Below are 26,445 nucleotides of genomic sequence, written 5' to 3'. Positions count from 1 at the left end.
ATCCAATATGATCAAGTTGACTTCATCCGTAGGATGCAAGGCTGGTTCAGTATACACAATCGATAAATGTAATCCATCATATAAACAGAACCAAAGACAAAAACCACACGATTATCTCAATAGATGCAGAAAAGACCTTCGACAAGATTCAATAGCCCTTCATGCTAAAAAACTCTCCAATAAATCAGGTATCTTTGGGACGTATTTCAAAATAATAAGAGCTATTTATGACAAACCCACAGCCAATATCATACTGAATGGACAAAAACTGGAAGCATTCCCTCTGAAAACTGGCACAAGACAGGGATGCTCTCTCTCACCACTCCTATTCAACATAGTGCTGAGAGTTCTGGCCAGGGCAATCAGGCAAGAGAAAGAAATAAAGGGTATTCAGTTAGGAAAAGAGGAAGCCAAATTGTCCCTGTTTGCAGATGACATGATTGTATATTTAGAAAACCCCATCATCTCAGCCCAAAATCTCCTTAAGCTGATAAGCAGTGTCAGCAAAGTCTCAGGACACAAAATCAATGTGCAAAAATCACAAATATTCCTATATGCCAATAATAGACAAACAGAGAGCCAAATCATGAGTGAGCTCCCATTCACAATTGCTTCAAAGAGAATAAAATACCAATGACTTTCTTCACAGAATTGGAAAAAACTAAAGTTCACATGGAACCAAAAAAGAGCCTGCATTGCTAAGACAATCCTAAGCCAAAAGAACAAAGCTGGAGGCATCACGCTACCTGACTTCAAACTATACTATAAGGCTACAGTAATCAAAACAACATGATACTGGTACTAAAACAGAGATATAGACCAATGGAACAGAACAGAGCCCTCGGAAATAATACCACACATCTACAACCATCCGATCTTTGACAAACCTGACAAAAACAAGAAATGGAGAAAGGATTCCCTATTTAATAAATGGTGCTGAGAAAACTGACTAGCCGTAACTAGAAAGCTGAAACTGGATCCCTTCCTTACACCTTATACAAAAATTAATTCAAGATGGATTAAAGACTTAAATGTTAGACCTAAAACCATAAAAGCCCTAGAAGAAAATCTAGGCAAGTACCATTCAGGACATAGGCATGGGCAAGGACTTCATGACTAAAACACCAAAAGTGATGACAACAAAAGCCAAAATTGACAAATGGGATCTATTTAAACTAAAGAGCTTCTGCACAGCAAAAGAAACTACCATCAGAGTGAACAGGCAACCTAGAGACTGGGAGAAAATTTTTTCAATCTACCTATCTGACAAAGGGCTAATATTCAGAATCTACAAAGAACTTAAACAAATTTACAAGAGAAAATCAACCCCATCGAAAAGTGGGCAAAGGATATGAACAGACACTTCTCAAAAGAAGACATTTATGCAGCCAACAAATACATGAAAAAATACTCATCATCACTGGCCATCAGAGAAATGCAAATCAAAACCACAATGAGATATCATCTCATACCAGTTAGAATAGCAATCATTAAAAGTCAAGAAACAGCAAGTGCTGGAGAGGATGTGGAGAAATAGGAATGCTTTTACACTGTTGGTGGGACTGTAAACTAGTTCAACCATTGTGGAAGACAGTGTGGCAGTTCCTCAAGGATCTAAAACTAGAAATACCATTTGACCCAGCCATCCTATTACTGGGCATATACCCAAAGGATTATAAATCATGCTGCTATAAAGACACATGTACACATATGTTTATTGTGACACTATTCACAATAGCAAAACTTGGAACCAACCCAAATGTCCATCAATGATAGACTGGATTAGGACAATGTGGCACATATACACCACAGAATATAATGCAGCCATAAAAAAGGATGAGTTCATGTCCTTTGTAGGGACATAGATGAAGCTAGAAAGCATCATTCTGAGCAAACTGTCACAAGGACAGAAAACCAAACACTACATGTTCTCACTCATAGGTGGGAACTGAACAATGAGAACACTTGGACACAGGGTGGGGAACGTCACACGCTGGGCCTTGTTGTGGGGTAGGGGGAGGAGGGATGGATAGCATTAGCAGATATACCTAATGTAAATGATGATTTAATGGGTGCAGCACACTAACATGACACTGTATACATATGTAACAAGCCTGTGCATTGTGCACATGTACTCTAGAACTTAAAGTATAATAATAATAATAATACAAAATTTCAATTTCCTTCAATGCCTGCTGTCTGTCATGTGATATTATACTACAATCAGGTTGGAATTTGGTGTCTTACTGCTACAGTCTACTTTGCCAGTCACAAGATCTCTGTTTTAAGTTTAATGCTGGTCATTTTTGCCTAAACTGCAAAGTGAGAGTATGAGGCACCGCTGAACCCACTTTCCCATCCTGGTCTAAACTAGATTTTCAGTTTTACTTTGGACTGCTCTTGGCTGAAAGGGGTGTCTATCAGTTGGTTGAGGAGTTCAAAATTTTATATTTGTTTTACAAACTGAACTCAGGTTCAGCTGCTTGACACTTGAAAAGCCAAACAGGAGAAGCAAGGTGTGGTGGAAGAAAAGCAGGTCTGTTGAAGTGCCAGTAGCTTGAGAAATGGTGAGACTCACGTCTCAAAATCTATCTCAAATTCAACAGCTAGCTAAAGAGTTTTTAAAAAGAGAGGTGGTGTGGAAACTATGTGCAGGAGTGGTGTGGGGTGCAGGTGTGCTTTTTATTTTCTGATGGTTATCTTGAGGCATGGACTATCCAGTGGCTAGCTGGCATCATCTTGGCAGCGGCAGGGTTTTGGGTTAACTACGCGTCAGTTTATTCTTGGAAGGGAGAAAATTGCAACCGCCATCTCCACTTCATGCCTGGATTGTTTCAAGATTGGCCTTTGGAATTCTCAAGCAAACAAGTAGTTAGAAATATGCGTAGCAAGAAACAAAGCAAGCTTACCTGTAGAGTAAGCTGGTAACCTGGCTATACCAGCTACACCAATTGTTTGTGAATTTAATCACATCGCTTTAAAATACAGAAAGCAAAAGCTGATAGAACCACAATGAGAGAGAGAAAATTTCACAAAAATATTAAGAGATTTCAAAACTCCTATTTCAATAATTGTTAGAAAAAGTACAAAGAAAATCAATAAGGATATAGGCTATTTGAACAGTACTGTCAACCAACTTTAGCTAGTTTGTATTTCTAAAACACTTCACCCAACAATAGCAAAATACAAATTTTTTTATATGGACACAGAGCATTTACCAAAGAATTGCAAGTTTCAGTTTGCAAAATACATTTTTGTAAGAATTATTTATTTATTGAAACAAGGTCTCATTCTGTCACTCAGGCTGGAGTGCAGTGGTGTGATCTTGGCTCACTGCAGCCTCCTCCTCCTGGGCTTAAGCAACACTTCCACCTCAGCCTTCCTAGTAGCTGGGACTACAGGCACCCACCACCATGCCCAGCTAATTTCCTATGTTTTTGTAGAGATACGGTTTCACCATGTTGCCCAGGCTGTTCTCGAATGCCCCAGCTCAGGCCATCTGCCTACCTTGGGCTCCCAAACTGCCGGGATCATTTTTGTAACTTTTAAAGTCTTATTATAGAAACTTATTATATGAATATAATTAAATTAAATTAGAAATCAATATGAGAAAGAGATCTTCAAAATTTTACAAAACATGGAAGCTAAATGGTTATGCTAAGTAACCCATGAGTCAAGAAAAACAAAAGGGAAATAAGAAACTTTATCAATAAAAATAAAAGCATGACACATTATGTGTGGGGATGCTATTGTGCTGTACTTACATAGAAACTTGGAACAAGGAATTTCTATGTTAGAAATGAAGAAAGAAGTCTAACCAATGACTTTAGCTACCAATATAAGTCCTGAAAAGGAGAACAAATTAAATACAAAGTAAGCAAAAAATAAGTAAAACAAAAATTAGAACTGAAATCAATAGAACATAAGACAAAAAGGAATTGGATATTTGAAAGACTAATAAAATTAATCTATAAAATGATATAAATAAAAGACACAAATTACAAATATCAGAAATTAGAAAGGTGATATCTGTACTGAATTTATAGGTATAAAGAAAATTAAGAATATATTGTGAATTAATTTATGACAAAAATTCAACAACTTAGATAGCATGAACACGTCCCTTTAATATACAAACTACTTAGTTCAATCAAGAAGAAATATTTAAATAGTCTCATGACTGTTAAAAAAAAAAAAATGAGTCTGTCGTTAGGAGCTTTCCCATAAAGAAAACTCCAGGGCTAGGTAGCTTCACTGTTAAATTCTACCAAGCATTTGAGAATTAAACTCTGACTTTTAATCCTTGCTCAAATATTTTCCAAAGTGCCTGGGGAAAGTTATGCCTTCCAAGACATAAAATCTTATTAAACAGGTCTCTGAGATCCAGTATATTCTGGCTCACTTTCCAGACTGATTCTGATATGGCATCACATAACAGATAACAGACCCACTTATCTAAACTTAAGCATTTCTCTCCACTGACTTCAAGTTTTTAGACAAAGCTTAGCTCTTCAAACAATTGCTTACTAAAGAATCCCTAAACTCACCTATGACTTGTAAGCCTCTGCTTTGAGGTACCCTGCCTTTTGGGGCCAAATCAATATATTCCTCCCATGCATCGATTCATGATTTTACCTACATTTTCGATCTCCCTGAAATGTACAAAATCAAACTACAACCCAACCACCATGGGAGCTCTTCCTCAGGACCTCTTGACACTGTGTTTCCCCGGGCTGTGGTCACTCATGTTGGCTCAGAATAAAGCTTTTAAAATACTTTGATAGAATTTGGGTTTTGCATCAACAGTTTTAACATTAAAAAGTTAAATCAATCAACAAACATAGTTTTGGCTATATCACGTATATACTTTGCAAACTGTAACTCTCATACTTACAACTAGAAAAAATAAAAACAAAAAATAAATTACTTCTGTGCAATTAATCAGAGAACTTACGTCTCAGGGCAACCTGCCACTCTGACATCTAGAGAGCAAAGCAAGTGAGAGAAATACAACTGAGATCGGTCTGAGCAGAGGCTAGTGGAAGGACAAGCTAGTGAACACACTTTAATGGTAATTTTGACAAATATATTTGGAGTAAGGAGATACTTTCCTGGATTGTACCCCCAGAAAACCCACCCAGTTCTCTCAGTAAAGAGCAAAAAGTAAAAAAAAGAAAAAAAAAAAAAAAAGAGAGAGAGAGAAAGCAAAATCCTCACATTATAGACAGAAAGGAGAAAGAACCATTTACAAATACGAACAATGAATTCTCCATAAAAAGGTTTCTGTCCAAGGGAAATTTATCAAGCTTTATCTGATCTCAAAAAAGTGCATTTATTTAATTCCAGCCCCTTGTTATCTTCCTGTATCATGATGGGGCTCAGAAAACAATACTCCAAGATGAATGCCTTGGAAGCAGTATCAGAAGCATTTTTATTCAACATTACACTAGAGATTCTAGTCAGAGCAATAGGGCAAGAAAAAGAGTTAAAAGGCATCCATATTGAAAAGAAAAACTGTCTTTATTTATGATAGAAATAAATGAAGATTGTAGATTCTGTGAAATTTTCTACGTAAATAAAGACAGGATTCAGGATTGAGTTTCAACATGAATTTTGAAGGGGACACAAACAGTCAAATCATAGCAGTACCCATAATATGATGTGATAAAGTGGCAACTTACCTCTGTGATTTCTTCTCGAAAACCTATAAGTTAAGCATAATAATGAGGAAAACATTAGAAAAGGTTCCTTTAGTGAGGCATCCTACAGTATACCTGACTAGTACGTCTCAAACTGTTCAGGTTATGAAAAACAAGGACATTCTGAGCAACTGTCATAGCCATGAGGAGCCAAATTGTGAACTCCCAATAACTAAATGACAATAAATATAAATGTAAAGATGGGATTCTGGAACAGATAAAGGACATTAGGCAAAAACTAAAAAATTGGAATGAACTATGGACTTTAGTTAATAATAATAACACATCAATATTAGTTCAGTAATTATAACATGTACACTATATGTGTATAATTTATTCTTAAAGATAATTGAATTTAGAAGTAAAGGAGAGCTTTCTGTATTTATAAAAATTTTGTAGATACAGTTTACTATATTAATATATTAAATAAAAACATTATTATATTAATAGACATGTGTTTGAAAAACTCAGCATCCATTTATGATTTTTAAAAAATTATCAGCAAACTAAAAGTACAAAGAAACAACTTCCTCAGTCTTTACACAGGAACTACTGGCCAGGTGCCGTGGCTTACACCTGTAATCCCAGCACTTTGGGAGGCCAAGGTGGGTGGATCACCTGAGGTCAGGAGTTTGAGATCAGCCTGCCCAACATGGCAAAACCCTGTTTCTACTAGAAATACAAAAAATAAGCCGGGTGTGTTGGTGGGCACCTGTAATCCCAGCTACTCTGGAGACTGAGGCAGGAGGATGGTGTGAACTCTGGAGGTGGGGGTTGCAGTGAGCAGAGATTGTGCCACTGCACCCCAGCCTGGATCACAAGAGTGAAACTCCATCCCCCCACAAAAAAACAGGGTCTACAAAAAACAAATGAACAAACAAAAGAAGCAACTCATTAACATACTTAATGGTGACAAGTAGAATGCTTTACTTCTAAGGTCAAGAACAATGCAAATATGTCTTTGTTCATCATTTTAATTCAATATTACACTAGAGATTCTACTAAGTGCAATAAGGCAAAAAAAAAAAAAAACATTAAAAGGTATCCATATTGAAAGGAAAAACTGTCTTTATTTATGATAGAAATAAATGAAGTTTGTAGATTCCGTGAGATTTTCTACATAAATAAAGACTATCATTGTCATGGAATCTTCAAAGAAACTACAAAAAAAAGGGTACTTGAACTAATATATTAGTTTAGCAAGGTTTAGGATACATGATCAGTATACAAAAATTCATTTAATGTCTACATACTGGTAACAATCTGAACATGAAATAAAAGAAATAATAACATTAATGAAAACACTACACTTCAGCTATGAAAATATGATGATGGCAGATAAGCACATTGAAAGATGCTCAACACCATTAGCCATTATGGAAAGGCAAATTAAAACCATAGTGACGTATCATTATACACATATTACAAAGGCTTAGTTTGACAATACCAAGTATTGATGAGAACATGGAGTTACTATAACTCTCATAAGCTTCTTGTAGAAATGTAAAATAGTACAAATACTTCAGGAAAAGTTTGAATTTTTCTTTGAGAAAATTAAACATATGCCTACCATATTATTCAGTGATTCCATTCCTAGGTATTTACACACACAGCTGAGAGTATGTGTCCATACAAAGGCTTTCACACGTATTCATGGCAGTTGCCTCTGTAATAGCCAAAACCTAGACGCAACTTAAATGTCTGTCATGAGGTAAGTAGATAAGACAGCTGTGGTATATCTGTAAATGGAACACTATTCAGCAATAAAAAAGAGTGAAATATTGATACACATTATAACATGTATGAATGTCAAAATAATTATGCTGAGTACAATAAATTAGGCAAAACTTCATAAATTCTAGAAAATACAAACCAATCCATGGTTGCTTCAGAATAGGATGGGGCATAGAGTCATAGAAGACACAGATTACAAAGTGGCACAAGGAAAGTGTGAGGAATAGTGGATATGTTAATTACTATAATATGGATATGTCGAATGTTATGAAAGTTTTATGCGTATCTGTGGGTGTAAACATTAATCAAATTGTGCAATGTAAATATAAAAATATTTAAACTTTAATAAGATTCAAAGAGTGGAGATAAAGTGAGTAAAATAACTTTTTCCGCAGACAAACTTAATTGAGGAGACCCAAGACAAATCTTGGTAAGCAATTTTCTTGAATAAGTGGCAAATTCCATTCTCAAGATAGATTCCCAGCCTTGCAGAGGCTGTATCCTTGATTCTATCTTTGTGTTCCACAAATGACCTCTTAAATGACAGAATATTCATCACCTTTAAACCTCTCCTGCAATTTAGTTCTAGATGAAAATTAACCTGGCTAATATAATTAGCATTTATGGGTTATTAATTAGCTCTGCAGAGACCATGTGCTCATGTCAAAAGGCTTCCTGGACAATATGCAGAAGCATTAAATATAAAAATCAAAAAGATTCTAGCAGCAGATTCATTTGTTTAGCATAGTTTTCTGGAAATGGATATCATCTCTTCCTTTGAATTGATTTTCCATCTGTATTCAAACAACTTAAGAATTCAAAATATACTGTGGAGCTTAAGGGGGTGGGGAAAATGATAATTGTAACAGTGGCAACAATTATACCAGATGTGCATGAGGTAAATAATGAAAGAATAATTACAATACAAAGAATTTTTAAACTTAAGTATAAATACGTTTGAAAATTAACTGTATGCCTATTTTAATAAATGTAGGCATACTTTGGAGATATTGTAGGTTTGCTTCCCGACCACAATAAACTGAATATCACAATAGAGTGAGGCAACATTTTGTCCTGGTGCGTATAAAAGTATGTGTGCACTATATAATGGTTTATAAAGTGTGTAATAACATTATGTATGAAAACACAATGTACATATCTTAATTAAAAATGTATTATTGCTAAAATATGCTAAAGATCACCTGAGTCTTCAGAATGTCTTAATCTTTTTGCTGGAGCTTCTGACTGGTTACGATGGTGACTGCTGAAGTTTGGGATGGCTGTGGCAATTTTTTAAAATAAGAAAGCAATGAAGTTTGCTGTATCAATTGACTCTTTCATGAAATATTTCTATATAGCAAGCAACACTATTCGGTAACATTTTACCCACAGTCAAACTTCTTTCCAAATTGGAGTCAATCCTCTCAATGCCTGAAGTAGCTTTATCAACTAAATCTATTTAATATTCCAAATTGTTTGTTGTCATTTCAACAATGTTCATGACATCTTCACCAGGAGTCAAGAAACCACTTTCTTTGCTTATTCCTTAGAAGGAACTCCTCTTTCATTAAAACGTTATCATCAGACTGCAGTGATTCAGTCACATCTTCAGGCTCCACTTCTAATTCTAATTCTCTTGCTATTTCTACCACAACTGCAGTTTCTTTGTCCACTGTAGTCTTCAATACCTCACAGTCATCCATGAGCGTTGAAATCAATGTCTTCCTAACTCCCATTAATGTTTATATTTTGACCTCCTTTCATGAAATGCTCTTAATGGCATCTAGAATGGTAAATTCTTTCCAGAAGATTTTCAATACTTTACCAGATCCATCAAAGGAATCCTATCTGTGGCAGCTATAGTCTTATAAATTGTATTTCTTAAATAATAATGCTTGAAAGTTGAAATTACTCCTTGATCCATGTTTCATTAGGAGGCATGAAAACAGCATTAATATCCTTGTACATCTCCATCAGAGCTTTTTGGTGACTGGTTGCATTGTCAATGAAAAGTCATATTGTGAAACAAATATGTTTATTTCTAAGCAATAAGTCTCAAACATGGGCTTAGAATACTCAGTAAACCATGCTATAAACAGTCGTGCTCTCATCTGGGCTTAGGTGTTCATTTATAAAGCACCAGCGTAGTAGATTTCATATAATTTTTAAGGGCTATAGGATTTTCTGGGTGGTGAATGAACCGTGGTTTCAATTTAAAGTCATTTATTTTGATTTAACCTGAGAGCTGTGTAACTCTCCCTTGAACACTTAGAGGTCATTGTAGGGTTATTAATTAGCCTAATTTCAATATTGTTGTCTTCAGGCAATTAAGGAGGCCTGAGGAGAGGAAAGGAGATTTGTGAACCACTGATTGGTGGAGTAATCAGAGTGCATACATTTTTTTTTTTAAGTTTGGGTGTAGTTATGGCACCCCCAAACAATTACAATAGTAACATCAATGATTACTGATTACAGATCACATAACAGATATAATAATAATTAAAAAGTTTAAAATTTGAGAATTACCAAAATGTGACACAGACAAGAAGTGAGGACATGCTGTTGGAAAAAATGGTACTGCTAGAGTTGCTCCATGATGGGTTGCCATAAACCTTCAATGTTTTAAAAAATGCAGCATCTGCAAAGTACTACAAAATGAAGTACAATAAAATGAGCTATGCCTCTACTAATATAAGTGGCTTTTAAAACGCAAAATAGTAATTTTTGCTTAACCACGTATTAGAGCCATGGCATAATTACCTCAGTGGATTGTCTTGTTAGAGTTCAGATTAATTTTGGATATTTTTATTTTCCCCTGTAAAAGAAGTTTCCAACTTACTTTATTAAGTCATTTATGTAGCAGGAAGGCTGAGAGGGGTCGACGTGTGAGGAACGATACTTCCTCTCTTACAACCTAAGCACATCAGTGAAATGTTTTTGAGATAAAGGTAATTTAAATTGAAAATTTAGATACCAAAGTGTTTATGTACATTGCAATATCAGCAACTGTGCTTGTATTTTTTTCCGCTGCTGGGTGGTTAAAAAATAAAATCTGACAAAGGAAAAAGTGAGTGGAATAAAAATTCCCCACTGTTGAAAATGAGAATTATATTAGTATATTTGTCATGTGTTTTTCTATTGTATCAGTGCCCAGTATTCAACTATTGGTAAAAATGAGGCCAGGCATGGTGGCTCACATTTGTAATCCCAGTTGTGGGCGGCTGGGGCAGGTGGATCACCTGAGGTCATGAGTTCAAGACCAGCCTGGCCAACATGGTGAAACCCCATCTCTACTAAAAATACAAAAAGTAGTCTGGTGTGGTGGCATTCACGTGTAGTCCCAGTTATGCAGGAGGCTGAGACAGGAGAATCGCTTGAACCCAGGAAGCAGAGGTTGCAGTGAGCCGAGATTGCACCACTGCAATCCCATCTGGGAGACAGAGCGAGACTATGTCTCAAAAAAACAAAACAAAACAAAAATAAACTATTTGTAAAAATGAAGAAAGTTTAGCTAAACTGTGTTAAATCTGTTGTTAAATGTGTTAGGCATTCTATAAAATATGAAGACCTATCTAAACACTATTTTACAATCATCTTGCAATGATTAACCTATTGCATGAATATAAACCTCAATAAATGTTAAAGAACTAGCACAGATAAAAGGAGCATTTGAAATGACTAAGTGCTTCAACAAGTAAAAAAATGTTATATTTTTACAAAAAGTTTTAAATTATTTGACTAGCAACTACTAATAATTGAAGCTATATGTACTCTGCATACAAAATCTAACTTAAAAAATGAGTTAAATGGTCTCAAAACCTGCTGTGTTCATTCACTTTTTAGTAATGCAGAATCCCTGTAACTGCTAAATATCTGTTTTAACTTCTCATATATTGCACTTCTGTGATGAAAATAATTAAGATACACTCTTTTTAAAAAGCGTTCTATCACTTATGCATTTACTCTGTCAAACATTTTTAAAAATTTAAAGGCCAAAAAGAAAAGAAAAGTGGTATTTTTCTCTTAGATTGTATGTCTACTTACCTTATAATTAAGGGCTCACAGTGCTGAAGTATAGTAGGCTATATAGTTGAATACAAAAGGCATTTACAGCTGAATAGCTGTAGAGAAAAAGGGGAAAATGGGAATCATGGGCAAAACCAGATTAACATAGATAATAAGAGATTTTTTATGCCAAATGGTATACTCAAAATTGGTACCTTTATGACTTTGCTGGTATTAAAATTTAAATTCTGACAAGAAGATAATTTACCTTGAATCAAATTTACCTACAAAACAATGACACTTGTAGCAAATACTGTTAATTCCGACAAATAAAAATAATTTTTCTACTTCTTGTCAAGATAATTTCAGGTAACTTGTAGCTTGAGTTTTGCAAGGAAAATTTTGCCATGTAAAAATGTTGCCTTAATTTCATAATCTAAGTCAAAATGTGTGCTTCTTTATCACCAAACAATAGGGACTAATTATGGAAATTTTCAGGGAGGTTGAAAACTTTTATGGTTTTATTTTATTTGTATTCAGAGCAAGGATACCTGATAAAATTCTCTACTTTTCTTGGAAAACGTGAGAACTCCAGCCTTGAGCAGCTCCTTTATTAATGTTACCTATTGACTTCTCAGTGAGCGCCCATTAGTGCAGATGCTCCTTGACTTACAAGGGGCTTATGTCCTGATAAATTAAATTTTCACCTTAAGTTTAAAATATTGCTAAGTTTAAAAATGCATTTAATACAGACTTAGCCTAGCCTACCTTAAACATGCTCAAAATACTTACATTAGCCTACAGTTCGATAAAATGTATAACACAAAGTCTATTTTACAATGAAGTGTTGAATAGCTCATGTAATTTATCGAATACTGTACTGAAGGTGAAAAACAGAATGGTTGTATGGGCACTTGAAGTAAGGTTTCTAGATAGTGTGCACAGCTTTCACATTATTATAAAGTTGAAATAATTCAAAACATTGGAAGTTAAGGAATGTTTTATTTCTCCAAAGATGATAAGAATTAAAGGTCGGGTGCGGTGGCTCACACCTGTAATCCCAGCACTCTGGGAGGCCGAAGCGGGCAGATCATGAGGTCAGGAGATCAAGACCATCCTGGCTAACACAATGAAACCCCGTCTCTACTCAAAATACAAAAAACTAGCCAAGTGTGGTGGCGGGCACCTGTAGTCCCAGCTACTCGGGAGGCTGAGGCAGGAGAATGGCATGAACCTGGGAGGCAGAGGTTGTAGTGAGCCGAGATTGTGCCACTGCACTCCAGCCTGGGTGACAGAGTGAGACTATGTCTCAAAAAAAAAAAAAAAAAAAAGAATTAAAGTAAGTATTTGGAAATATTCTTATATCTCCAAATTACATGTAGATAATTCCTGTTGGTTAAGATCATATGTCCTGAGTCAAAGAAATCTGTTGACAGATGACTTGTAAATTTTTGCATTTGCTTTTATCAGAAACTGTTAGAGAACTTCAATGGTTTTAACAATTCACAAATAATCTATCTTTTAATCATTTGCAAAACAGAAGATAATAGGTAAGAGTAGTTATTAGAGAAAAATAAAATATTCTTTATGTATGTCTGAAGAAAAAAGAAAGAATAAAAAATTGTGTCATATTCATGAATTTAAACAATAATATAAACTAATACTGTTTGTATGAAAATACCTTTGATTACTCAAATAATTTTCTTAAATATTAATGAATACATTGAAGATTCATCTGTTTTAGCAAAATGCTGATCAGACATTTAGTATTTTAAATTCAATGGTAGAAAATACAGTCAAGCAAATTTGTGAAATATGAACATGTAGAAACAAATTTAGCTTTAATTCTTACCTGTTCTGGTTAGTTAGTGGTGAATTCATTATTTAACAACCTGAGTATTGAGTATTTTATATTGTAAGCAACTCTTATCAGCAGAGAAGTGTTTTATAATATAGAGTCTGAACAACAAAGCTGTTATAAGGCCACACAATTTGTTTTATAGTTTCTCATTAATTAAAACTAATCTATGCTTAAAAGGATATTTATTTTTCTGATTTTATATTCTATTTGATTAAAAGGGAAGCTAACATAATTTTCTATTTAAATTTTCTTAAGTTAAATAGCATGTAAGGTTTACCTCTGCAGCTACTTACTAGCTGCCTGACTTTGGGCAAAATCCTTGATCTCTCTGTCTCACTTTTCATGTCTGTAGATTATGGATAATAATAGTACGTTCTTCACTGGAGTTTTGTACTGATTAAGTAAAATTATCTAGCAAAAATGTGCATAATATAATTTCTGGATTACAGAAATATAAAATTATGCCTCTCTATCATTGTTCTTATTTATTATATCATACAACATACATTTTTATAAGAATCTTAGGAAGACTTTATGCTCATCTTACTACTATGTATTAAAGCACTTTTCTTGAAAACTTTTCTCTTTAATCTTAAAGCCTACAAATCATGTTATTGGTAACTATATTAATCCATTCTCCACTGCCATAATGAAATACCTGATACTGAGTAATTTATAAACCAAAAAGGTTTAATTGGCTTATGGTTCCACTGGCTGTACAAGAAGCATGATGCTAGCCATCTACTCAGCTTCTTGTGAGGGTCAGGAAACTTACAATCATGGCAGAAAGTGAAGAGGAAGTAGGTTCATCTTACATTGCTGAAGCAAGGGCAAGAGAGAGAGGTTGGGAGGAGGTACTACACACTTTTAAACAACCAGATCTCATGAGAACAACACCAAAGAGATGGTGCTAAACCATTCATGAAAGATCTTCCCCCGTGATCTAATCACCTCCCACCAGGCCCTATGTCCAATACTGAGGATTACCATTGAATAAGAGAATTGGATGGGGACATGGATCCAAACCATGTGATTCCACCCCGACCCCTCCAAAATCTCATGTCCTCACATTGCAAAATACAATCATCACTTCCCAATAGTCCCCAAAGACTTAAGTCATTCCAATATTAACTCAGAAATCCCAAGTCTAAAGTCTCATCTAAGACAAGGCTATTGCCTTCTGCCTATGAATCTGTAAAATCAAAACGAGTTAGTTACTTCCAAGATACAATGAAAGTATAGGCATTTGGCAAATACTCCCATTCCAAAAAGAAGTTGTTTGCCAAAATAAAGAGGCTACAGGCACCACGCAATTCTAAAACCCAGCAGAGCAGTCATTAAACCTTAAAGTTTCAAAATAATCTTCTTTGACTCCATGTTTCATATCCAGGGCACACTGGTGCAATGGGTGAGCTTCCAAGGCCTTGGCCTGCTCTGCCTCTATGACTTTGCCGGATTCGTCTCCTGTGGTTTCTCTCAGGGACTGGCATTGAGAGCCTATGGCTTTTCCAGGTACAGGGTGCAAGCTGCTAGTGGTGTCTGGAGGATGGTGGCCCTCTTCTCACAGCTTCACTAGGCAGTGCCTCAGTGGGGACTCAACTCCATATTTCCCCCCTACATTGTCCTAGTAGAGGTTCTTCATGAGGGCTCCATCACTGCAGCAGACTTCTGCATAGACATCCAGGCTTTTCCATACATCTTCTGAAATCTAGGCAGAAGCTCTGAAGCCTCAGCTCTTATACTCTGCACTCACAGGCTTAACAGCCTGTGGAAACCACCAAGGCTTACAGCTTCCAAACTCTGAAGTAATTGCCTGAGCTGTACCTGGACTCCATTGAGTCACAGCTGGAGCTAGAGTGGCTGGGATGCAGGGAGCAGTGTCCTGATGCTGTGCAGGGCAATGAGGCCCTGGGCCTGGCCCAAGAAACCATTCTTCCCTCCTAGAATTCCTGGCCTGTGATGGGAGTGACTGCCACAAAAGTCTCTGAAATGCTTTCCAGGCTTTCTCTCCATTCCCTTGGCTGTCAGCACTTGCCTTCCTTTAGTTATACAAATATCTGCAGCCTGCTTGAATTCCTTTCCTGCAAATGGGCTTTTCTTTTCTATCATATGGCCATGGTACAAATTTTCCAAACCTTTTAAATATAAGTTCTAATTTCAGGTTACTTTTTTTGCTCATGCATATGAGCATAGGTTTTTAGAAAGCCCCACTCCTCGGTACCAATTTTCTACATTAGCCTATTCTTGTACTGCTGTAAAAAAATACATGACGCTGGATAATTTATAAACAAAGAGGTTTAATTGGTTCATAGTTCCACGTGCTGTACAGAAAGCATGATGCTTGCCCTCTGCTTGGCTTCCTGGGAGGCCTCAGGAAACTTACAATCATAGTGGAAAGTGATGGGAAAGCAGCCTCATCTTACATGGCCAGCACAGGACCAAGAAGTCAGGGGGAGATGCTTCACAGGTTTAAACAACCACATCTCGTGAAAACTCTATTATGAGAATAACACCAAAGGGATGGTGCTAACCCATTCCTGAAGAATCCATGCCCATGATCCAATCACCTCCCAGCAGGCCCCACCTTTAACATTGGGGATTATAATTTAACACAGGATTTGGATGGGGACACAGATCCGAACCATATCAGTAAGACTGCCTAACTGCTAAGTATTTTAGGGAACTGTTTATGATTCTCTCATATACGTATCTGTAATTATCAGGATAGGCCAACTTATGTGTTAGTAATGATCTCCAAATTTTGGTAGTTTATTTAAAGGCAACATTCCTTCATGAGTTAGCCCATCCTTCTAAGCTGCTTTGATTTCATGACAGTTCATATTAATAAGTGTCCTGATAATGTGGCAGTGCAAGAGAGAACTGCACAACAGCTTCTACATGCTTATAACTGGAATTGACATACCTCATATTCACATTATATTGGTCCAAGTCAATTACTTGGTGTGTCCCCACCCAAATCTTATGTTAAATTGTAATCAGTGTTGGAAGAGGGGCCTGGTGGGAGGTGATTGGAACATGGAAGTAGACATTCCCCTTGCTGTTCTCATGATAGTGAGTGAGTTCTCATGAGACCTGGTTGTTTAAGTATGTGGTACCTCCCCCTTCTCTCTCTTCCTCCTGCTCCACCCATGTAAGATGTGCCTCTTTTCTCTTTGCCTTCTACCATAATTGTAAGTTTTCTGAGGCCTCCTCAGCCAGACTTTCTGTACAACCTGTAGAACCAGGAGACAATTAAACCTCTTTTCTTTATACATTTATAAATAACACAGTCTCAAGTAGTTCTTTTTAGCAATGCAAGAATGAACTAATACACTGATCTTCAAGGAAACAGGGAAATACAATCCTCCCTTGTGCTTAGTGGGGTGAACTGGATAACGATAAAGAGCAAAGGTGCTTAGCAAAATAAAATAAATTTCTTAAGAAAAATAGTTTGCTATACTTTATGTCTCCACTGTTGTTTTTCTTTCACTCTTACATGTAATTCAATGTATTTCACTCTTACATGTAATACATTGTGCATCTTAAATTTTTCTAGAACAAGGTGAGGTAAAATGACTGTGCCTTCAGAGAAGGGAGCTTTGTCTTATCTGGAGTAGCCTCAACACCTGTAATAGTGCTTGGCAAAGATAGAAATATATTAAGTTATTAATCAGCAAAAGATCGTAACAAAAGGAATATTTTTTAATAATTAAAATAACTACTAGCATATGCTTTAATATGTTTTGTTTTGTACATCCCCATGGACACAAATGGAAAGAGTTACCTGAGGTCACATGACCAAGCAATAGCACCTACAGATGATATCAAGCTGTCTTATAATCTAGTGCTATGATTAAGTCACAAATTAAATAAGTAAGATGAGGGGGAGAAGAGAAATAGATAAAAGAAGCAGAAGTAAAGACATCGTAAAAGAATATTGTCTTATTTCTAGGTAAGTGACAAGAAGTAATCCATGGATATTTTTCTGCTTGAGAGACAGAGTTCTCAGTACTAAGATAACAAGAAAAGATGAAAGGGTTTCCACTTCAATGGTAATATATGTAAGAAGAATATAAATAGCTTTTTTATTGAAATAGAGAATGTAGGTGTAAAAATTATGCATATGCATGTCTGTGTCTCTTAAGGAATGAAATTATCTATGTGGGTCGAAGTATCAGTAAGCATTAAGCTCTGAGAACTTAGAAAAACATACAAATACTTTAAAAATAATTTTAAGGAGTGCTAATAGTAGTGGAAGCAATACATTTAAAAATTATCTTCCAAACAAACATTGCTCCTTCTGTGGGAAACATGATGAGATATTCTCATTCACTGTTGTAATAATGATTCAAGTGTGTAATATTCTATTTAATTTAGCAGACCTGGAAAGTACTGTCTTCCAGAAAAACAGATGTTTCTTCAGGGAATACATGAAACCAGCTACTAAAATTATCTATTTCTGTGGGATATACTTAGCAATCACTAAAAGCAGAATTATTATTTTTAAAATTTAGATACTATACTAAAATCTTATCTTGCAATATTATCAAATAGTGAATTTAATAATATTCCATTCTCCTCACATTATCAAAGATGTTGTGATTTACATAAATGCAGTTGGTAGTGTTTTTTTCTTTCCTTTTTTATTGCAGCATATTTTAAATACAGTAAAATTCACCTTTTTATATTACAGTTCAGTGAGTTTTGACAAATACATATAATCATGTAAGCACTACCAGAATCAAGAAACACAATGGTAGCATCACCCTCTAAAAATCCCTCATGGCCTTTTGTGCTCAACCGCTGCCCCTGTCCTTAGCCCCAGCGCACCACTGATTTGTTTTCTGGTGTTGCAGTTTTGACTTTCCAAGAAGGTCCTATAATTATAATTCAACAATATATAAATTTTAACTCTCTCTTCATCACAGCATGATGCATTTGAGATTTACTCATGTTTTCACATGTATCAATAATTAGCTTATTCATTTTTGTTGTTTGTTGCTTGGTAATATGCCACTATGTAGATATACCACAGTTTATTTATTTAATTCTCAGTTGAATAATATTTGGGCCATTCTACTTTCTGGTGATTGTGAATAAAGCTTCTATCAATGTGTGTGTACAATTTTTTTTTTGTGAATATGCTTCACTTGGGTAAGTACCTGGCAGTGGGATTGATGGGTTATATATTAAGTGTTTGTTTAGCTCTGAAAGAAGTTGTCAGCCAGGCATAGTGATGCACAGCCTGTAGTCCCAGCACTTTGGGAGGCTGAGGTGGGTGGGTCACTTGAGGCCAGGAGTTTGAGATCAGCCTAGCTGATATTGTAAACACTGTCTCTACTAAAAATACAAAAAAAAAAAAAAAAAAAAAAAAGTGGCCATGGTGGCACATGCCTGTAGTCCCAGCTGTTTGGGAAGCTGAGGCACGAGACTCGCTTGAGCCTGGGAGGTGGAGGTTGCAGTGAACTGAGGTCATGCCACTGCACTACAGCCTGGGTGACAGAACAAGACTGTCTCAAAAAAACAAAAATGAAACAAATGAACGTAAAATAAATTGCCAAGCTTTGTCCAAAATAGGTGTCATTTTGCATTTACAACAGCAATGTGTAAGAGTTGCATTTTCTCAATATCCTCCTCAGAATTTGGTATTTGATTATTTGGTAATTGATTAACATAATAACAATAGCCATGATTAGCCATTTTAATAGGGTTGCAGTGGAATCTCATTGTAGTTTTAATTTTTAATTAAAAAAACATAACAATCTTGAGAATCACTTCATATGCTTACCTGCTATCCATTTGCATTTACTGAAGTATTTTTTCAAATTTCGTGACAATATACTATCAGACTGATTTTCTTCTTACTGAGTTTTAAGTGTCGTTTATATATTCTAGATACAAATCCTTTATCATCTAAGTGATTCACAAATATCTTCTTCTGGTTTGTTCCTTGTTTTTCATTTTCTTCAGAGGAGAAATATTCAATTAAGATAAAATCCAATTTATCATTTTGCCCCTTAACTGCTAAAAGTTCATAAGTCTCCCAATCTTTGCTGTGGGATTGTGTATGTGCTGTAGCATACCTGTGATGCTCAGGCAGGTAGCTTACAACTCTGCCCCAGCTTTCATTTCTTGATTTATACAGCCTCAACATGTGGCCTTCTAGAGTCCTAGGAATATTTGGACTTTCGCAAAATGCTTAACATCTCATTCTCCAAGTTTTATTTTTATATTTTTGGTCATTTTTTTCCCCACGAGTAATCACTGCCACAGGCAACTGCAATATTAAGCAATTGCTGCTGATTATTTTTGACAAATGCCTTCAGAGGAAAGGCTGTTTGCCCTGACTGAGCTTTCATTTAGGTCAAATAAAGAAAAGCTGGATAAGGGGGATTTTGAGAAAACTGCGAACAAGTCAAATAATGACAATTTTATGAAAATAATGATTTTGGAGAGCTCCAAACCTGTTTTGCCACCTCCAGTGGCTGCTGCTTTTCACCATGATTTAGTAGCCACTGTTTTTCATTGTTACTGCAAAGCTGTGAAAAGACAGATGTAAACAGAGTGAGTTAAATATTCTTAACAAGACACAGCATTTTGTTTTAAATAAATACTTCTTTGTTACAAGCCTTTAGTTGTTACCAGACTTTTGAAAAAGTTGGCATTGCCAATTCTTCCAGTGTTCTCATTGTTTCTATAGAGAAGCAACATTTTGCAAGTTTGTACTCCACCATTCCTGCTGATGTCTGCAAATGACTTCTTGTTTCAAGTTCTCTAAACGCTACATTTGTGGTTTAGCTTTTTTGTTGTTGTTGTTGTTGTTTAACTTTACAGACATGAAGCCAGTCATAGGTCAATTACCAGAAACACATCTCTTGGCCTTAATATAAAATTATATAATACTTTTAACAAATGAATATTTTTATATTATGAAACCCCACATTTTAAACATGAAGTCTCTGAGGATCTTCAGACTCATGCCATGTAGTGTCATGTCATTCCTAACCAACTACTGGGATCTCTCTTGGTAGATTGTCTATGGTTCAAAGAACTTGTGTGATGGATATATTTGCTAGTACAAAACAAAGATATGCCTGCATGTCATCACAGTTCACATCTCCTTGCAATGAGAGTAAAGGAGTAAGGGCTATTCCTCATGTTTGTAAGGGTCTGCACCTGAGTAATGAGAAATGTACAAATAATTATTTAATGACAATATTTAAATAAATACTGAATGAAAAAATATTGTGTGATCTGGAAACTGTGGAAGGATATTTCTCTGGTTATCTATCGTTGCATGGATATTGTTGCCCTCAGAGATTGGCAGAAAATGATATAAATATTGTATACAAAATAAGTTGAGAAAAATCAAATAATGTTAAAAAGTCATGATGTCTCAAGTTGCTTGTCTCTGCAAATTTCCACCTTAGCACTTTGGTGCCAAAATAATCTTCCTTACACTAATACTATTCAAAATAATCTTCCTTACACTAATACTACTTAGTCCTAGAGCTGTGTTGCCATGTCAACCACCCTCTCTATTAACTCTTACTTTCTTTCACCTAGATTCAAATCTTTCTTTTCTTTTTTTTTTTTATTTTTTATTTTTATTATACTTCAAGTTCTAGGGTACATGTGCATAACGTGCAGGTTTGTTATATATGTATACTTGTGCCATGTTGGTGTGCTGCACCCATCAACTCGTCAGCACCCATCACTTCATCATTTATATCATGTATAACTCCCCAATGCAATCCCTCCCCTCCCCCTCCCCCCTCCCCATGATAGGCCCCAGTGTGTGATGTTCCCCTTCCTGAGTCCAAGTGATCTCATTGTTCAGTTCCCACCTATGAGTGAGAACATGCGGTGTTTGGTTTTCTCTTCTTGTGATAGTTTGCTAAGAATGATGGTTTCCAGCTGCATCCATGTCCCTACAAAGGACGCAAACTCATCCTTTTTTATGGCTGCATAGTATTCCATGGTGTATATGTGCCACATTTTCTTAATCCAGTCTGTCACAGATGGACATTTGGGTTGATTCCAAGTCTTTGCTATTGTGAATAGTGCCGCAATAAACATACGTGTGCATGTGTCTTTGTAGTAGAATAATTTATAATCCTTTGGGTATATACCCAGTAGTGGGATGGCTGGGTCATATGGTACATCTAGTTCTAGATCCTTGAGGAATTGCCATACTGTTTTCCATAATGGTTGAACTAGTTTACAATCCCACCAACAGTGTAAAAGTGTTCCTATTTCTCCACATCCTCTCCAACACCTGTTGTTTCCTGATTTTTTAATGATTGCCGTTCTAACTGGTGTGAGATGGTATCTCATTGTGGTTTTGATTTGCATTTCTCTGATGGCAAGTGATGATGAGCATTTGTTCATGTGTCTGTTGGCTGTATGAATGTCTTCTTTTGAGAAATGTCTGTTCATATGCTTTGCCCACTTTTTGATGGGGTTGTTTGTTTTTTTCTTGTATATTTGTTTGAGTTCTTTGTAGATTCTGGATATTAGCCCTTTGTCAGATGAGTAGATTGCAAAAATGTTCTCCCATTCTGTAGGTTGCCTGTTCACTCTGATGGTAGTTTCTTTTGCTGTGCAGAAGCTCTTTAGTTTAATGAGATCCCATTTGTCAATTTTGGCTTTTGCTGCCGTTGCTTTTGGTGTTTTAGACATGAAGTCCTTGCCCATGCCTATGTCCTGAATGGTACTACCTAGATTTTCTTCTAGGGTTTTTATGGTATTAGGTCTAACATTTAAGTCTCTAATCCATCTTGAATTAATCTTCGTATAAGGAGTAAGGAAAGGATCCAGTTTCAGCTTTCTACTTATGGCTAGCCAATTTTCCCAGCACCATTTATTAAATAGGGAATCCTTTCCCCATTTCTTGTTTCTCTCAGGTTTGTCAAAGATCAGATGGCTGTAGATGTGTGGTATTATTTCTGGGGACTCTGTTCTGTTCCATTGGTCTATATCTCTGTTTTGGTACCAGTACCATGCTGTTTTGGTTACTGTAGCCTTGTAGTATAGTTTGAAGTCAGGTAGCGTGACGCCTCCAGCTTTGTCCTTTTGACTTAGGGTTGTCTTGGCAATGCGGGCTCTTTTTTGGTTCCATATGAACTTTAAAGCAGTTTTTTCCAATTCTGTGAAGAAACTCATTGGTAGCTTGATGGGGATGGCATTGAATCTATAAATAACTGGGGGCAGTATGGCCATTTTCACGATATTGATTCTTCCTATCCATGAGCATGGTATGTTCTTCCATTTGTTTGTGTCCTCTTTGATTTCACTGAGCAGTGGTTTGTAGTTCTCCTTGAAGAGGTCCTTTACATCCCTTGTAAGTTGGATTCCTAGGTATTTTATTCTCTTTGAAGCAATTGTGAATGGAAGTTCATTCCTGATTTGGCTCTCTGTTTGTCTGTTACTGGTGTATAAGAATGCTTGTGATTTTTGCACATTAATTTTGTATCCTGAGACTTTGCTGAAGTTGCTTATCAGCTTAAGGAGATTCTGGGCTGAGACAATGGGGTTTTCTAAATATACAATCATGTCATCTGCAAACAGGGACAATTTGACTTCTTCTTTTCCTCACTGGATACCCTTGATTTCTTTCTCTTGCCTGATTGCCCTAGCCAGAACTTCCAACACTATGTTGAATAGGAGTGGTGAGAGAGGGCATCCCTGTCTTGTGCCAGTTTTCAAAGGGAATTTTTCCAGTTTTTGCCCATTCAGTATGATATTAGCTGTGGGTTTTTTCATAAATAGCTCTTATTATTTTGAGGCACGTTCCATCAATACCGAATTTCTTGAGCGTTTTTAGCATGAAGGGCTGTTGAATTTTGTCAAAAGCCTTTTCTGCATCTATTGAGATAATCATGTGGTTCTTGTCTTTGGTTCTGTTTATATGCTGAATTACGTTTATTGATTTGCGAATGTTGAACCAGCCTTGCATCCCAGGGATGAAGCCCACTTGATCATGGTGGATAAGCTTTTTGATGTGCTGCTGAATCCGGTTTGCCAGTATTTTATTGAGAACTTTTGCATCGATGTTCATCAGGGATATTGGTCTAAAATTCTCTTTTTTTGTTGTGTCTCTGCCAGGCTTTGGTATCAGGATGATGTTGGCCTCATAAAATGAGTTAGGGAGGATTCCCTCTTTTTCTATTGATTGGAATAGTTTCAGAAGGAATGGTACCAGCTCCTCCTTGTACCTCTGGTAGAATTCAGCTGTGAATCCATCTGGTCCTGGACTTTTTTTGGTGGGTAGGCTATTGATTGTTGCCTCAATTTCAGAGCCTGCTATTGGTCTATTCAGGGATTCAACTTCTTCCTGGTTTAGTCTTGGAAGAGTGTAAGTGTCCAGGAAATTATCCATTTCTTCTAGATTTTCTAGTTGATTTGCGTAGAGGTGTTTATAGTATTCTCTGATGGTAGTTTGTATTTCTGTGGGGTTGGTGGTGATATCCCCTTTATCATTTTTTATTGCATCTATTTGATTCCTCTCTCTTTTCTTCTTTATTAGTCTTGCTAGTGGTCTGTCAATTTTTTTGATCTTTTCAAAAAACCAACTCCTGGATTCATTGATTTTTTGGAGGGTTTTTTGTGTCTCTATCTCCTTCAGTTCTGCTCTGATCTTAGTCATTTCTTGCCTTCTGCTAGCTTTTGCATGTGTTTGCTCTTGCATCTCTAGTTCTTTTAATTGTGATGTTAGAGTGTCAATTTTAGATCTTTCCTGCTTTCTCTTGTGGGCATTTAGTGCTATAAATTTCCCTCTACACACTGCTTTAAATGTGTCCCAGAGATTCTGGTATGTTGTATATTTGTTCTCATTGATTTCAAAAAACATCTTTATTTCTGCTTTCATTTCATTATGTACCCAGTAGTCATTCAAGAGCAGGTTGTTCAGTTTCCATGTAGAGTGGTTTTGATTGAGTTTCTTAGTCCTGAGTTCTAGTTTGATTGCACTGTGGTCTGAGAGTTTGTTATAATTTCTGTTCTTTTACATTTGCTGAGGAGTGCTTTACTTCCAATTATGTGGTCAATTTTGGAATAAGTCTGATGTGGTGCTGAGAAGAATGTATATTCTGTTGATTTAGGGTGGAGAGTTCTATAGATGTCTATTAGGTCCGCTTGGTGCAGAGATGAGTTCAATTCCTGGATATCCTTGTTAACTTTCTGTCTCGTTGATCTGTCTAATGTTGACAGTGGAGTGTTGAAGTCTCCCATTATTATTGTATGGGAGTCTAAGTCCCTTTGTAAGTCTCTAAGGACTTGCTTTATGAATCTGGGTGCTCCTGTATTGGGTGCATATATATTTAGGAGAGTTAGCTCTTCCTGTTGAATTGATCCCTTTACCATTATGTAATGGCCTTCTTTGTCTCTTTTGATCTTTGATGGTTTAAAGTCTGTTTTATCAGAGACTAGGATTGCAACCCCTGCTTTTTTTTTGTTCTCCATTCGCTTGGTAGATCTTCCTCCATCCCTTTATTTTGAGCCTATGTATGTCTCTGCATGTGAGATGGGTCTCCTGAATACAGCAGACTGATGGGTCTTGACTCTATCCAGTTTGCCAGTCTGTGTCTTTTAATTGGAGCATTTAGTCCATTAACATTTAAGGTTAATATTGTTGTGTGTGAACTTGATCCTGCCATTGTGATATTAACTGGTTATTTTGCTCGTTAGTTGATGCAGTTTCTTCCTAGCCTCGATGGTCTTTTTTATTTTCTAATATACCTATTTTTGTATACATATCTGAGATCGGCATGATTGTAGTATATCATACTGTTTAAATTAACGTGTTTTGGTGTCAATTATAGGTTCAAATTGTATTTCACAACTTATTAACCATAAGATCATAGGCAAGTTTCATAACCTCTCAGAATTTATTTCTCCACATTTATAAAATGGAAACAATAATAACCAATTCAGTTATGTTGAACATTTATTTATTTATTTATTTATTTATTTATTTATTTATTTTTTATTTTATTTTTTTTTTTGAGACGGAGTCTCGCTCTGTCACCTGGGCTGGAGTGCAGTGGCCAGATCTCAGCTCACTGCAAGCTCCGTCTCCCGGGTTCACACCATTCTCCTGCCTCAGCCTCCGGAGTAGCTGGGACTACAGGTGCCCGCCACCACACTTGGCTAGTTTTTTGTATTTTTAGTATAGACGAGGTTTCACCGTGTTAGCCAGGATGGTCTCGATCTCCTGACCTTGTGATCTGCCCGTCTTGGCCTCCCAAAGTGCTGGGATTACAGGCTTGAGCCACCGCGCCCAGCGTATGTTGAACATTTAATGATAATTATAACAGATATACAATGATAGTACTGTGTCTGGAATTGGTGGGTTCTTGGTCTCACTGACTTCAAAAATGAAGCCGCAGACCCTCGCGGTGAGCGTTACAGTTCTTAAAGATGGGGTGTCCGGAGTTTGTTCCTTCATACGTTCAGATGTGTCTGAAGCTTCTTCCTTCTGGTGGGTTTGTGGTCTCACTTTCAGGAGTGAAGGTGCAGACCTTTGTGGTGTTACAGCTCTTAAAGGCAGCACATCTAGAGTCTGGAGTTGTTCGTTCTTCCCGGTGGGTTCATGGTCTCAGTGGCTTCAGGAGTGAAGCTGCAGACCTTCGTGGTCAGTGTCACAGCTCATAAAAGCAGCATGGACCCAAAGGGTGAACAGCAGCAATATTTATTGCACAGAGCAAAAGTACAAAGCTTTCACAGTGTGGAAGGGGACCCGAGTGGGTTGCTACCCGCTGGCTTGGCCAGCCTGCTTTTACTCCCTTATCTGGCCCCACCCACATCCTGCTGATTGGTCCATTTTACAGAGAACTGATTGGTCCACTTTACAGAGAGCTGATTGGTCCATTTTGACAGAGTGCTGATTGGTACATTTACAATCCTTGAGCTAGACACAGAGTCACAGTGTGCTAGTTAGCTAGATACAGAATTAGCTAGATACAGCTTACCAATTGGTGTGTTTACAAACCTTGAGCTAGATACAGAGTACTGATTGGTGTATTTGCAAACCTTGAGCTAGACACAGAGTACCAATTGGTGTATTCACAAACCTTGAGCTAGACACAGAGTGCTGATTGGTGCACATACAATCCTCAAGCTAGAGATAAAAGTTCTCCAAGTCCC

Source organism: Rhinopithecus roxellana, chromosome 11 (assembly GCF_007565055.1).
Source record: "Rhinopithecus roxellana isolate Shanxi Qingling chromosome 11, ASM756505v1, whole genome shotgun sequence".
NCBI lineage: Eukaryota > Metazoa > Chordata > Mammalia > Primates > Cercopithecidae > Rhinopithecus > Rhinopithecus roxellana.
Note: the sequence above shows the minus strand (reverse complement) of the source record.